Raw genomic sequence first — 14369 nt, forward strand, 5'->3', positions numbered from 1 at the left:
GGAACTCGCGGACGCAGACCGGAAAAGAGCACCGCACTTCAGGATGCCGACGCGTGTCATATCGCTTGACTTGTCCACTTGTATGTCCATATATGAAGATGTACAGAGTTTCGCGTTGTCTACGACGATCCTTCTGGCTCACCGATGAGAATTCTCAGATCCTCGTACGGAACAGAGGACTTCTCGTCCGCGGCACGCGCATCATGTCTATAACGTTGCATATGGGATATCCCGCAAGCATCGCCGTATCGTATCTTAATCTTTCGTCTTATCGTTTATATAGTCAAGCCTTCTAATTTGCAATGATTATTCTAAAATTCAGATTGAGAAATCTATAATCTTATATCTATAAAGCAATGTGTGTAAAATCAAATAATTTATATTTTGGAAATCAGATTGTACGATAAAATAATAAGTATTATAAATGAAAGAATCTCATATATAATTTGGAGAGTTATAATAAATCAGATAAACTTTTTCTATATTTTACTTATGATTAACAACGCTGTTCAATTTCAAATCTGGCTCGCTCAAAAATTTCTCATCTGTCTATATGTCATGCGGAAACAACTCATGAAAAATTCAGATCTCTCCTCGTTTCTTCTCTAACAAATAGACGAGCGAAGCCAAAAGGATTAAGTGCATCTCATCGAGCGATCGGTCCGGTTCGTCGAACCGAATCGCGACGATCGGTGCACAATGAATCTAACGAGCCGCCGTAAAGGCCCTGCCGGTGTTTTCCCCCTCTCTCTCTCTCTCTCTCTCTCTCTTCTCTCTCTCTCTCTCTCTCTCTCTCTCTCTCTTTCTTTTCTTTTCTTTTCGGTAGAGATTCGGAATGAAGCCGAACACGAGAGAGAGGTTAATGCACCCTACAAAAGATACCCCAAAATGGAGCGCCGCGTAGGATGACGCCCTTGCGGACGCCTACGCGATCCTGTCGCGACTGTTCAGGACCAGGTTAGCGAGCTCGCAACCATCTGAATGGCTACGTTGAATTTCTAAGAAAAAACATACATAATTTCTCTCGCATACTTCATCGCAAAAAGGGATGGCCTTGTTAGTCGACGCGCCGAGATTTATCGACTTATCGTTTGTTACGAGAAGGAACCAGCTCGTCTCTCACACGCTGAATAGATATCCGCTCTTGTGACTTGTGACACAGAGAGTGATAATGTATAGCCGGATGCTGTTGAAAGTCGGCCCAAGACGTGGAAGATAAGGATCCAAAGGATTCGTTTTGTCCCTTTGTGCTACGACCGAGTCGCGCACAGTCGTGTCTAAGCGAATAGAGAATAGAGAGTCGAAGTGTAGTCGACCTTCGTTGAAATTTCGATGGGTTCTGTCTGCGAAAATTCTCTTCGTTGATTATTTTTTTCGTACTTTTCCATTATTCAAATTCCAAGAGTGGCTTTGCGCTTGAGGAGGTTTATCCCAAAGCATACAATGAATAATAATATAATAATATAATATAATAATAATATAATAATAATGTAATAAGATGAAGAAGAGAACTATTATAAGATTGTAATAGATACATTAATTTTTTAATAATGATAATTGAATGATAATACTACCTTATTCATCAAGAATTTTTAATATTTATGCCATTGAACGTTATATAAGTTGTAAAATTGTTAAAGTTTTCTTTTCGCTTTTTCTTACTTTGAATATCATTTTCAATATTTATGCATTATTGTGCATTGGCTGTTTAATGCGCAGTGGCTCAAATTCATTACTTTTCATTTATCAGAAAGTCAGCAAGTCGTCGTCGTGTCGAATAAAGTCGCTTCATCTCTGAATAACTTCCGAGGGTTCGAGAGAAGGGAGTGGTCCTCGCGGTCGGAGATCTCGCTTAGATCTTTTGGCTCGGTACGAGTTCTTATTTTATCCAACGAATCTAACAATAAGATACGGGGCGCGCTACGAATCATCGACGAACGAAAAAAAGAGCAAGTGGCGAGAACGACCGAAGACAACCGAAGAGCAACAGCCGAAAGCTAAAATTTCGCCCTGTCGAGAGCGCAAATCAGACGCTCGATCGACAAAAATAAATAACGATCATCCGAAGAAAGAGAAACCCCGACAGACAGCGGGCCTATCATACATCTTGCTACTCGACAGCGCGTTTAAGAAAATTAAAAAAAGTTTACGATAAGAACGATTGCCAATTAATCTCCGGTATAATTACAAATTGTAGGCACTGCTCCTAATTAGATATCTCCATATGCAATGTTTAATGATCACGCCAAATACAATATTTATACAATCGCGTAATTATTCACGCGTCAACATGATTCGTTTCGCATCGTCAACTGTAGGAAATTGTTAGGCCGACTACACTTCGAGGAAGGACAACATAGCGTATATGAGGTTTGTGCATCACGTTCGGGTCACTGGTGCACCGAGAAGACCGTTATGAGTCGGTACGAGCCTACGGGGGAGGCATTATGCATAGCTACGAGCGTAATCCTGACTTCCAAGAAACGATAGCTCATTGATCCCGAGTCTCCCTCCTGTTTCGACGACACAGGTCACGTCTGCATAACAGTCCCCCGCAAGGGACACGTGCCTCTAAATTGCGCTCGTGAACTAATCAAATTGATGACCTAACCGACGAGTGGAAACCACTCTCGTAATCGAACGATTTTCTGTCGCGATTGACACGGCTATCGGTAATTTTTTCTTCAAAAGAATCCGCGAATAAGACAGCACGAATCGATTGGATAACTTTTATTTATTATATAATTTTTTTCAGGGAGTATTAAATTCTTGTTTTTATTGACATAAATCCGATATAGCAAGATTTATGATATCTCATCAATTTTATCCGAAATATCGGATAATGCGAGCTAAGCGAATCTTTCGACGAAGAAAACGAGAATTTATCGTTACAAGATGATACATCGACGTTTATCGGTGGCTTCGGTGTTTTTTTTATACACGACATAAAATGCATTCTCGGAAAAACTCGTACTCCTTGACACGCTCTCGCGTGTCTCAATCTGCGAGTTTTCTCGTCGCGACATCATTTAACGTAGGTATGTATAGTAGGTACGTATAGTTGTTGGTCAAGGAATATAATCGCAACGGCATGCGGTGTATCGTTCGTCATATAATTTATGAACGTTTAAGCAATAAAGTAATAAATGTAATCTTAATAATCTGTCATTGCTTCATGAATCATCAAATCTTCGAGTTTATTTGACGCAAACACAATTACGTTGCTCGAAACGTTGCTTGCGAGATCACGCCAAAAAGAGCTTTAATAAAGCGATCAAACTCGCGCGTGCCAATATAATATGTCTCTCTCGTTGAAATAAACTTTCTCTGTTCTATGCGGTCTATGCTAACGCGCTCGATTTTAACGATCGTTAAAATTTTGCGTAATGCGCTACTGACCGGCTGTCGCCGTAACGAGAGTTCGTTTCACCGATACATACGAGCGCGTATCGAAGGCAACGGTATTCGCTGCTTTTCCCATCGTTCCTCGTACATACGACTCGGACAGACTTCTGACGGCGACTACTACTAGGAATGATGCATAACGTGTCACGACATAATAAGTCCTTCGCGCGTCTCTATTCGCGCAGCGAGCGCAAAACAATCTATTATATTCGTCGATCGTGAATTCCGGTAATACGCCGGAAGGCGTAAATGAAATCGAAATAAAATACACGTGCTTTAATTCCAGTATTTTTTATTTAAACGCCGCATACAATTATTTTTATTAAGCGATAATATCTTTTTATGGATGCAAAAATCTAAAGAGATAAATGGCTGTACGGATCAAGAAATTATTTATTTTATTTTATAATTATTTAAAATTCACAAATTCACTTGTATTATTGGTGAGGAAACTTGGACTCATTTTGTGTGACATAATAATCCGACAGATCATTGCTAACGAAGTATTAATACTAATGCGTATGATTATTCATAAATTGGAATACGGATGCGAATTCTAACGGCACGCGTGTCCCGCCTATCGAAACCGCAAAAGCGTTTGATTCTGCGGTTATCTACAGATTATGTTCCTGCAATTTAAACATTGATTTGTACGCAAATAGGAGAAAAGAAAAAGATGGAGCATGGGAATTTCTATCGAGAGTCTCTCTAGATAGATAGATAGATAGATAGATAGAGAGATAGAGAGATAGAGAGAGAGAGAGAGAGAGAGAGAGAGAGAGAGAGAGAGAGAGAGAGAGAGACTCGTATTATATGATGTACGATCCGCGGAGCCATCAAGTTACAGTTACTTGCTGCCTGCTGAAGCAGGCGTCGCCAATTGATACCGTGCGATTATGTTAGAGATCGTCCGACAATCTGAAGACTCGTGAATCGCGCCGATTTGCACAATGCGCTCTTCTTGCCGGATTCCAACGTAACCGGTGGGTCGCGAGTGAACGAATGTCTGGCATTGTGAAGAGGAAGAAAGAGAAAAGGAAGTGGAATTTTCATTCATTATGTATTATAATGGACTTTCTCGAGAAATAAATTTCATCTGTCGTATGATTCAAAATGGCATGCAATTAATAATAAATGAAATTTTCGAGGAAAGTACATTTTATGAAAACTTGAAAATGCAGGTAGCATCAAAACTATATATCAATTACATCGATATTATTTAATTGTATGTAGTTGTATATACTTGGATACTGCGACCGTTACGGAGATGAAACGCGCGTACGAAGGGATTCAAAAGGTAAGCATTACTCGATACTTTGGTCACGTCTGATAATGCTAATTATATTGTGCCGTTATTATATCGTGATACGTTTGTTTGGCTCGTTAAATATTTGACTATCGCATAAATAATAACTTTATTCTCCGCAGACGGTACTGCGTTCGAGGTTACGCGCAAATATTCGCACGTAAAAGTCATCACAGTCAGTGGCTCTGCCGCCGATGCGTGAGAAAGGCTGATTTCTCTTATTGGAATTTTGCCGTTTGCCATTGCGGTCTGTGATTTGTGTCGTTATCGCGAATCGATCGCGATAACGACACAATTATTTGCGAAGTAGAGCGGACGCGAAGAAACGCAGATGTTGATTACCGGTTATCCGGGAATAAAGACGCGCTGTGTTTATGATGGGAATATCCCTATTGCTATACGCGCAATTATGACGGTTCGATCGTGTATCGTGTGTCGCTCGCTTTCTCGATTGAAACGTTTTTGTTTTTTTATTTTTCTAAATCATTTTAGACTAGAACAATTATCAAGGATACTAGATTTAAGAAATGTCAAAATTTTTAATAATAATAATTTATTTCATTTCAACACGAATTTCTTTAAAACGTTTGAATCTTAACGTACGATTAAAGATACTTTATGTATACGAGCCTATATAAATATGATTGAAAATGAAACAAATTCTTTACACGTGACGCGAAATTCGCCTCGTTTCGCTTGTCTCTCACAATCGAGCGCGGCATCATTAGCCGAGACAATTCACCGTCCGATTTCCTCTTCTCCTTTATACAGTATGTATATATACGGGCCGAGAAGGAGAAGATGTTGCCGGGTTTGGACGTTTGCCCCATCCCCATCCCCATCCCCATCCCTGTCAAGACACGGTGTTACTATACCGGGCGAGAGAGGCGACGACGACCGACGCGACGGCGCGGTCGCGCGGTCGCGCGGTTACCTGTTACCTGGTACTTTGTTCTCGGTTCCCGGTACATTTTACCCGCGATCCTCTCTACATACTGGCATACTCCCCTCTACCTTCTCCTCGCTTCTGCAACGACGGTGGCCGGCGGCTGCCGCCTGCCGCATCCAGAGCGACCGGGGTACCGAACGAACGGCGAGTTCGACGACCCGAACGGTGGGTCCGAGCACCGAGCACAGCCCGATACGACGCGTTATTCGAATGCGGATCTCGGATCTCGGCTCGGGCGAGGCTCGTCGCGAGCCGACCGACACAGCCGTTATCCATCTTGCCGCGGGATTCCGCGATTCGTTAACATTCCTCCGAATCGGTCCTTTCGCCGACGCGAGTCTTCGCGATGAGGGGCCGCGGCTGACCGCACGTGGCCGTAGCTCCTGTGGCAGGACGTTACCCCCGTCGATTGCAGGTGGTGGTCGTTCGTTTCGATGGATAAGAACATTACTCGACGTATATGCTTGCATATGTATAGGAATTGTAGAGGAATCTTTTTTCGTGATAAGTTTTTCATCTTTTTACTGCTTTAATTTTGATCTTTTAGATTAGAATATATTAATATCTTATTCATCAAACAAATATACGTATATATTATAATACATTAGTGTTAATATATAAATATTATATTTATTTTGTATATACAATATTTTCTGTAATAATTAATGTAATCTAATATCGTTTATTTAATAATTACTATATTTATATTTTTAAAAGATAATGAAATCTATTGACATTTTTGTAGCATCTAACATCATTCTTTAACAGATCCAATTATTTTAATTGAAACTAATATTGATTAATGATTTTTGCAAAAGCTAAATTTCATTTATTCTCGCGTAAGGATTACTCGATCGCAAGGTATCGATTGAAAACTAAAGCTATCTTCGGATGCTTCGTACCTGTCTTTAACACAGTACGACTCTTCTACAAGGTATTATCGTACACGTGATTTGCATTAATTTTTTCAATCGATTGCGTAAATTCACTAGGGAAGAGCCTATAAGAGGGAAATATAATATAGAAGAGAATATAAATACCATCGTTAAGCGAGATATCGCGACTCAATCAACTGAAATCAATGCGATTCGCGTCAATTCTAGCGCATTCGGTGGCATTTAGCCAATGCACAAAAAATAAAAAGTTCTATTTACTTCTTATCGCGCTCGAGCTTCACCGTACCTCATACATGTGTCCGCTCTCATCCAAATCGAGATCGTTCGGTATCTCGGAATCCCAAGTACTTTGCGATTCGAGATCATCGCGAACGCGAGGAATGTTTTGACATAGACCTCGAAGAGGCAGAGAGAGAGAGAAGAGAGACAAGATGATCGAGCGAGCAAAACGATCGGTCCTCGCGTTACTCGCACGAATAAGAAGTCTGGCCTTTCGATTCTGGTCGTTCGATGTCATCGTCGATTCGATCCGGCGGCGATCTAATGATCGCGCGGGTCGTTAAGTCTAAAATGTTTGCATTCGATTAACTTGAGAGCATTCTTCTCTCCCGTTCTCGTTCATGGATCGCACAGGTAAACCTGTTTCGCCGAGGGTCGTAAGAGCACGAAAAGGGCTGCCTGGGGCCCGGGGATTCTATTACGCTGCAGTCTCGCGCAGGAGTGTTATCGCGATGCTCTCATTAATGTGAAAAAGGACGATCCAGATTCACTTATTGCGGAGATATAATTTAGCAACGATTGCGCGCTCGGAGGCCGGCTTGGAACGAATTACTTCGCTCCCACTGGAATTTTTTTCATCCTCATAATTAAACGTGATTATGGAGGGTGTTCCGTAAGAGATTTCTTTGTACCATAGATACTATGGCGAAGGATGGCGAGAAGAGAGAGAGAGAGAGAGAGAGAGAGAGAGAGAGAGAGAGAGAGCAATCGCTATTTATGATCCTCGAATCATTATATACAATAGAAATTCATTTCATTTCGCCATTAAGCTATCGAAATCTCTTCACTGCTTTAATTATAATCTTAATTGCAAGACTAACCTTTCAATCAATTCATTTGTTAATTATTGATTCGTAGCGATTCTTGATATTTCTTTTATCCCTTCTTAATAAAATATCAATATCTTCTTTTGTGAGATTATAATTTGCGTGAAACTCTACATGATTATTCGCAGCTTCTTCCGAACATGTTTAGATAGTCCCCAAATTTCTATTCATTACAAACCATTTAGGAGGAATTATACAATATATGACGAACGTCACGTTCCGATGAATATAATAATGACCATGTCGATCTCGAGTCGTGCGAGTAAAAACGACACAGCGACGACGCCTGAAGCATATATTTACGTCAGCGTTAAGTTACTCTCCGGAGAGAAAGAGAGAGAAAGAAAAAGGATAGTTTTGCCGCGGGTGCGCGTTATGCTTGGCCCCTTGGCCGTGCGGTGCGTGCACGCAGGATCCGTGCGAGAGAGTAAAAGCGGCGGTTAAAGTAATTGTGATGCGTGTCGTCATGAAGTCCTGGTTTCATGAAATTGTCGCGTCCATCGAATAAACTCGGTAATTGATGAATAATAGACACGCTAATGGGAGGAAGAAAAAGAAGAGAAAACGATCGTTCTCGATACAACAAGAGTGTCTCTCTCACATTGAAAATACGCGCCATTGATAAGCGCCTGTCCAACGTATGTAGGTACATTCGCGCCGTTAGACTCTCTTGTTGCCGAAGCGCATCCATTGTACAAACTAATGAGTAAGGAAAGTAAAACCTGGTACGAGATGTTGGTATTTGGTTTAAAGTCATAAATGTTTAAAATAAATTCTTGAGCAGAAAAGATTTTTATTTCTCGATTTTTACACATGGGAAGGAATGTCAATGAAAATCATAAAAGAAATATTTAACATTTTACTACAAAAATGATTTATCTGCGTATCTTTTTATTACTCTTTTAATTGTGATTAATAAAAAAAACTTTCAGGCTGCTAATTGTCAAGAGATTTTTCACAAAATAATCTTGTTTGAAAGTATCTTTCTCTCTTTGTCAAAATTTTTCTGATTTATATAATATATTATGTAGAATATAACGCGTATCTAGCGTATCTAGCTGAGTTATTTTAAAATTTATCAGCTCCAAACATCGAAAAGTCAACATCCACTTCTATTTTATTGTTTTCATGCCCAAGGATGGTCATTAGAAAGAAGGTAGGATGCACGAAAATCGCTCTCCTCCTAACGTAGACGCGTGCCGACGCTAAATGACCGCAATGTTAATGTCTAAAGTATGTTTCCTCTCTCGCGCTCCCAATGGCCGCTGTTCCTAAACTGAAGGAGCACGAGGACTATTGGAAGTACATCGAGCATACGTGGATTCAACATCGCAGAAATTATTACAGAGCGGCGTCGGTACCGTTGCAGACGATGAGAAAACATCCCGATTCACCTTTAACCTTTTCAAGGCTCCTGGCACACATGTGTGTATCACTTTATATTTATATATTGACTGATGTTAGAAATTTATATATATACATATATGTACAAAATGATACATATTCGTGTAGTGATTTTTTACGATGATAAAATATGTTTAATAATAATTTCATTCAAACGCAAAAAATTATTAATATACAATAATAATAATAATAAAAATATAAAATTTTGGAAATATCAGATTTCTCTCATGAAATAATCTTCTCGATAATAATCGTAAAGATACTCCTTCTTTCTCTCGCGTCGAAATAAGCATCTTATCGCATCTCGGAGGATGAAACATGTCTCTAACAAAGAAGGATCGAATGATATCTATCGAGTCATGTTCGACCCTTATTCGGCTCTCGTTTCATATCTGCTGGATGCTGTCATCGCGACAGAGCCGATAAATCGCCGGATCGGTGCGATAGAGAGGCGCATGGGGATGGGGAGGAAGCGAGCGTGATATGTAAGCAGCGGCTAGCGAATTTCGCATGGGCGTATCGATGCCATAAAGCTTTAAAATACGATGTTCCCGCGGTGGACACTTTAATTGCTACGTAGAACGGTTCGGATGAAAGGAGCGTTTGATAAATTGCGCTGTTAAGGCATCGTATTCGAGTGCTCTCTCGCGCAACGTTATTCGCCCGGCACTCCGCTACGCGTGTATTATAATATATATATATATATATATATATATATATATATATATATATATATATCTTGCGCGTCTCGCAATTCGCTTGCCCCGATAGTTTTCGGGCTTTGATAAATCACACGGCGCGAGGCGCGAGGCGCGACCCGTATCTATCGCGATACATGCGTTACGCAAGGATCGGCCTTGCCGCGGTTTATCAAGGCCGTTTTCTGTTTTCTATTTTAATGTCTTTACGGGAAGAAAAAAAGTAACTTTTTAAAATCATTTTATTATAATTTTAAATTAAAAAGATAAATGTATATATTATAATATACATATAGATATTTAAAAAATGCATGCATTAGAACAGATTAATTTTATTCTCTTTTTTAAATCTTCGTTATTCTTTCTAATGCAATAAAAAATATTCAAAAAGGTATCTGTATTTTCTTTTAATATATCCAAAAATAATCAGAAAGACGAATGTATAAAAACGAATGAAATTAGAGAAAAAACTAAACCCTAAAAGTTGAATATACATATATTAACATTTTTTTCATTCTTTCAATTTCTTTCGGGGTCGGTGAAAAGAACTTGGACGACTAATGGAGAATTCTTATACGAGCATCGATGATAGTTGAGTGCGTACTGGCAATTCGGCAGACGATGTTGTGCGGCCGAGCATGCGTTGAATGCATATCATCACATTTTTATCAGATCGGGAGGAAAAGGAACGTGTAGGTAGAGTGTGCACACGTGCAATCATGGAATATCCCAAACCCGAACGGAAAGATTCAAGGTCGCGTACGCGAGGGAGTGCAAGGTCCTGAGCATTTTATACATTCTTAATACGCTTATACATAAGGCCCTTATCCCCGGATGTTAAATGTGGCTACCTGGATGGATGTTTTTTGTGTGGGCACCCCTAATTAGTTCAAAACATATTATTCACCTGCCGCGTGAATTATCTATTTGTTAGTTAACGACAAGCACGCGAAGAAATCAGAATGAAAACAAGGAAGTTCCGATAAATACCTCTTCTAAACGCGATCGTGACAATTGCAATTCAACATTTCCTCCATTTTAACACAATTATATCTATGAAATAGTATGTAAAAAAAATTCCATATTAACAATTTATTAGTAATTGTCACGATAGGACGATGAAAATACACGGATTATTAAATTTTTTGCGTCGATTAGCATTTTAGTTTTCATCTACGATCTCCGCATAAAAACATGACAGCGTGATGAATGACAAGGGGAGGCGAGGAGAGGGGGGAGGGGGGGGGGGGAAACTTATACTTGGAACTCGGTGTACGGCGAAGACGTCGACGTACGTGTTTATTTATTAATAAGATTCTTCGCACAGGCGGCGTTTTACTGACGACGAAACCGAGGTTAATAAGCATTGTGCGCTGCCATAGTATCCGCCTCGAGTATCCGTCGGTTAAGGTTGTCGCGCGGTTCTCAGCATCAGCTTCACCAGCAAAATTCCGATATAATAGAGATGACCTACGACTTGTGCGATGACGTAACAACTTCCTAGACTTCTAATAAGCGTCCACGAGCGTGCACACCCTACCAGTTAATTCGCCGACGCCTACGTCGTCATCGATGCATGTACGCGAGACGAGACAGATGCGACGAGAGGCATCTGCGTTCGAAATCACTTCAAGAAGATTTTACAGTCAAACGAATCAAGTGTATATTATATGAATTCGAGTACAGGTTTTTCAAATAATGATGGGGAGAATATTGCAAAAATAGTTCAAAGTGGCCCAACGACACCTTTTCTAAATCGCGATAAACGATTTTTCTTTTTTTCTTTTAAAAAAAATATGAGATTTATTCATCTTTCCGTTTCTAACGTATACAAATATCCTCTAAATATGTCCTGACATGTTTGACGTGTAGGAAAAAGAATATTTTTCGCGTTTATCACTTCTTGAAGAATTTTTAAATGATTCGAATAAAGGGTATCGAATCACGTTCGACATTGGCATCGTTAACGATCGGCTAGAAGTGGTATGGATCGAAACACTGATGAAGACCACAACGTCGATCATAGAGTAATGAAGTATATGGTAATTGAACGCGGCGCGATTACCGTCTAACCGCCTTCACCTACGACCCTACGCGTTCTCGTAGGGGGGTCAGCGACTTCATCAACTTTCTTCGTCGGCGAACATCTTGTCGAGAACTTGGCAGGCCAAATAGATTACGGCTTGTTAAGGGACGTGTGCGCTCCGTGCTAATAATAATAATCGAGCATTTTCTCCTTGCATTTTAGCGCATATTAACGTTCGCACGCGGACCATTTCGCTCGTAACACGCGGGGTTATATATTTAAATATGTATATCTATGTGTGTACATTTTTTTGATGTATGTTGTGAGTATAGGATGTATATCGGCCGTCGCATTTTAGCGATAGCGAGTAATTATCGGCGGGGAGGCTCGTTCAGGACAAGGCCAACGATATACTTATTAAGGCATTCGTAAATGAGCTATGGTATTCGGAATTCACGAATCGGATAGTCTGATCTTGAGTATGACCAAAGGAACCTTACCGCCTCGATCAGTCCCGCCGGCTGTAACTGTATATTAGAGAATAAATTGGACAAGGAATCGCCAACAAGATCGAATCTTGCCAAGTAGATCCTTACATGCGTCGCGCGCGTACAATATGTCAGTGAAATATTGCAAATACCTGAATAAATGTTGGCGAGGGCATTGCCACAAAAATACCGGAGTCTTGCGATTGCCGACGCTAGAAGAATGTATGTGTGAATGGCGGATAATAATTATCTTATAAAGTTATAATAAACCTCATCACTTAGCTGATTACTGATTACCGATATGTCCACGATTCTTTGCAACAAGACGAAAAAATAACGATAAATAAACGCGAAATAAACGTCTTGCTCAGAAGATCACGATCGCGCGATGTGAATTCTCTATTAAAATTATATATGGAATGAGAAATGATTATCATTTATTGTTATTATACGCAACGGCAAAGTTGTAGTACACTACATTAATCTATATAATATTGTATATATCTCAAAATTATAAAGAATAGAATAGAAATTATAAATAATTGGTTTTTCAATGATGCTTGGATTTAAATATATTCTTTTGTACTAAATTTTTCAAATCTAGTTAAAGTCATTTGTAAAATCTTTGAATGTTCGATAAAATTGTCCAGACAAATCTTTGATTACGCAGCAACGTCGCGTTTTAAATTATCATTATTTGATGCGCCAAGTAATCGGTACACGCATGTATCTCTGTGCGTATCACGTACGCGTCGTACGCTAAGAACTTGCGCCGAGCCATATTTAAATCGATTACACAGTAATTAAAGTTAATTAACTTGTTTGTAAGCGATGGCAAACATGTTGGCATTAAATATTAATTATCGATCTTTTGCGTCTGATGAAAGTAAAAATCCATGAGAAAAATTTTTTTGAAAGCTGCGTATAAGTTTGCGATTATGGTCAATAAAAATTCATATTGATAGCATCAATTTACGAGGTAAGAAAGAAGCGCTTTATAATTTATAGAAATAAATTTCAAGGATATACTCTTTAAATTCATTGTACGATCATCGTAATATGATGACGTATGATGGTCTTTGCACGAAAATGTTTGCCTATCAATCATTTAGCAAGGATTTGATTTCGTTTAGTTGTGCATTTCACTTCCGACGCGTGTTCTCGCGTGTTTCTAGCAAAACTGTGATCCGTTATAATAGCGATGCCAGCATGTTAAAGCGCGGAGCCAAGCGCTCTGGCAAAAACTCCGATTGATTACATCCGAGGATACTGCGAGAAATATCCCATTCCTCCCGGTTCATTTCTCGTATTCCCATCATCTTTTTCTCGTCACGATGTACATCGGACTGTAGGCGCGAGTGTATCTGTACAGGATGTCCCACAACAAATGTCTCATCCTCTTTTCTCTTATTCTTATAAACTGTGTTTGAAATATACTATAAATGAACACTTTAACTTTTTCCTTCCAGTTGTTATTTCTCGAACTTGAATATCTCGCGAAGAAATTTTAAAGATAAAATCTATTTTAAAATAAAGATATTATTGTATGTACAATTTGCAATTTTATAATTTTATAATTTTTTTCGAAATCTTTTTAAGTTTCTCTTACGATAGTATATTTAATTAAAAAATTATTATATTATTCCAATTAGGCCACAGGCTTTCTCTTACTAAATTTACGGTACAACGATTTTGGGACATCCTGTATATTACTGGATCTTACCCATCTACAACCACTCCCAGTAAGAACGTCGGGACTGTGCCTAATCGAAAAAGTTAATTGCCGGTTCGCCGAGAAGAGACTTAAACTTCGCCGAACGGCGATATTTAATAATGTTTCCTTGGCGCGCGCGCGCGCGCACCCGCACAGAACGCCCCATACATCCATTTTCGAGTTATGCGAGATCTCGGTTTGAGATTTTAACGGTCGATAATTTTTGAAAGTTATCGCGATGTCGAGACTTCGAAAATCGACCGACAGAGACAATAATAGATTCGCAAACATCAAAAAAAAAAGATTACGAAATCAAGTTCCGATTGAAGTGATAAATTGCGCAAAATAAACCGCCGATTATCCTTTACCGAATAATC

This window comes from Polyergus mexicanus, unplaced genomic scaffold (genome assembly GCF_030449975.1).
Source record: "Polyergus mexicanus isolate NDT 795.1 unplaced genomic scaffold, iyPolMexi1.0 SCAF_14, whole genome shotgun sequence".
Classification (NCBI taxonomy): Eukaryota; Metazoa; Arthropoda; class Insecta; order Hymenoptera; family Formicidae; genus Polyergus; species Polyergus mexicanus.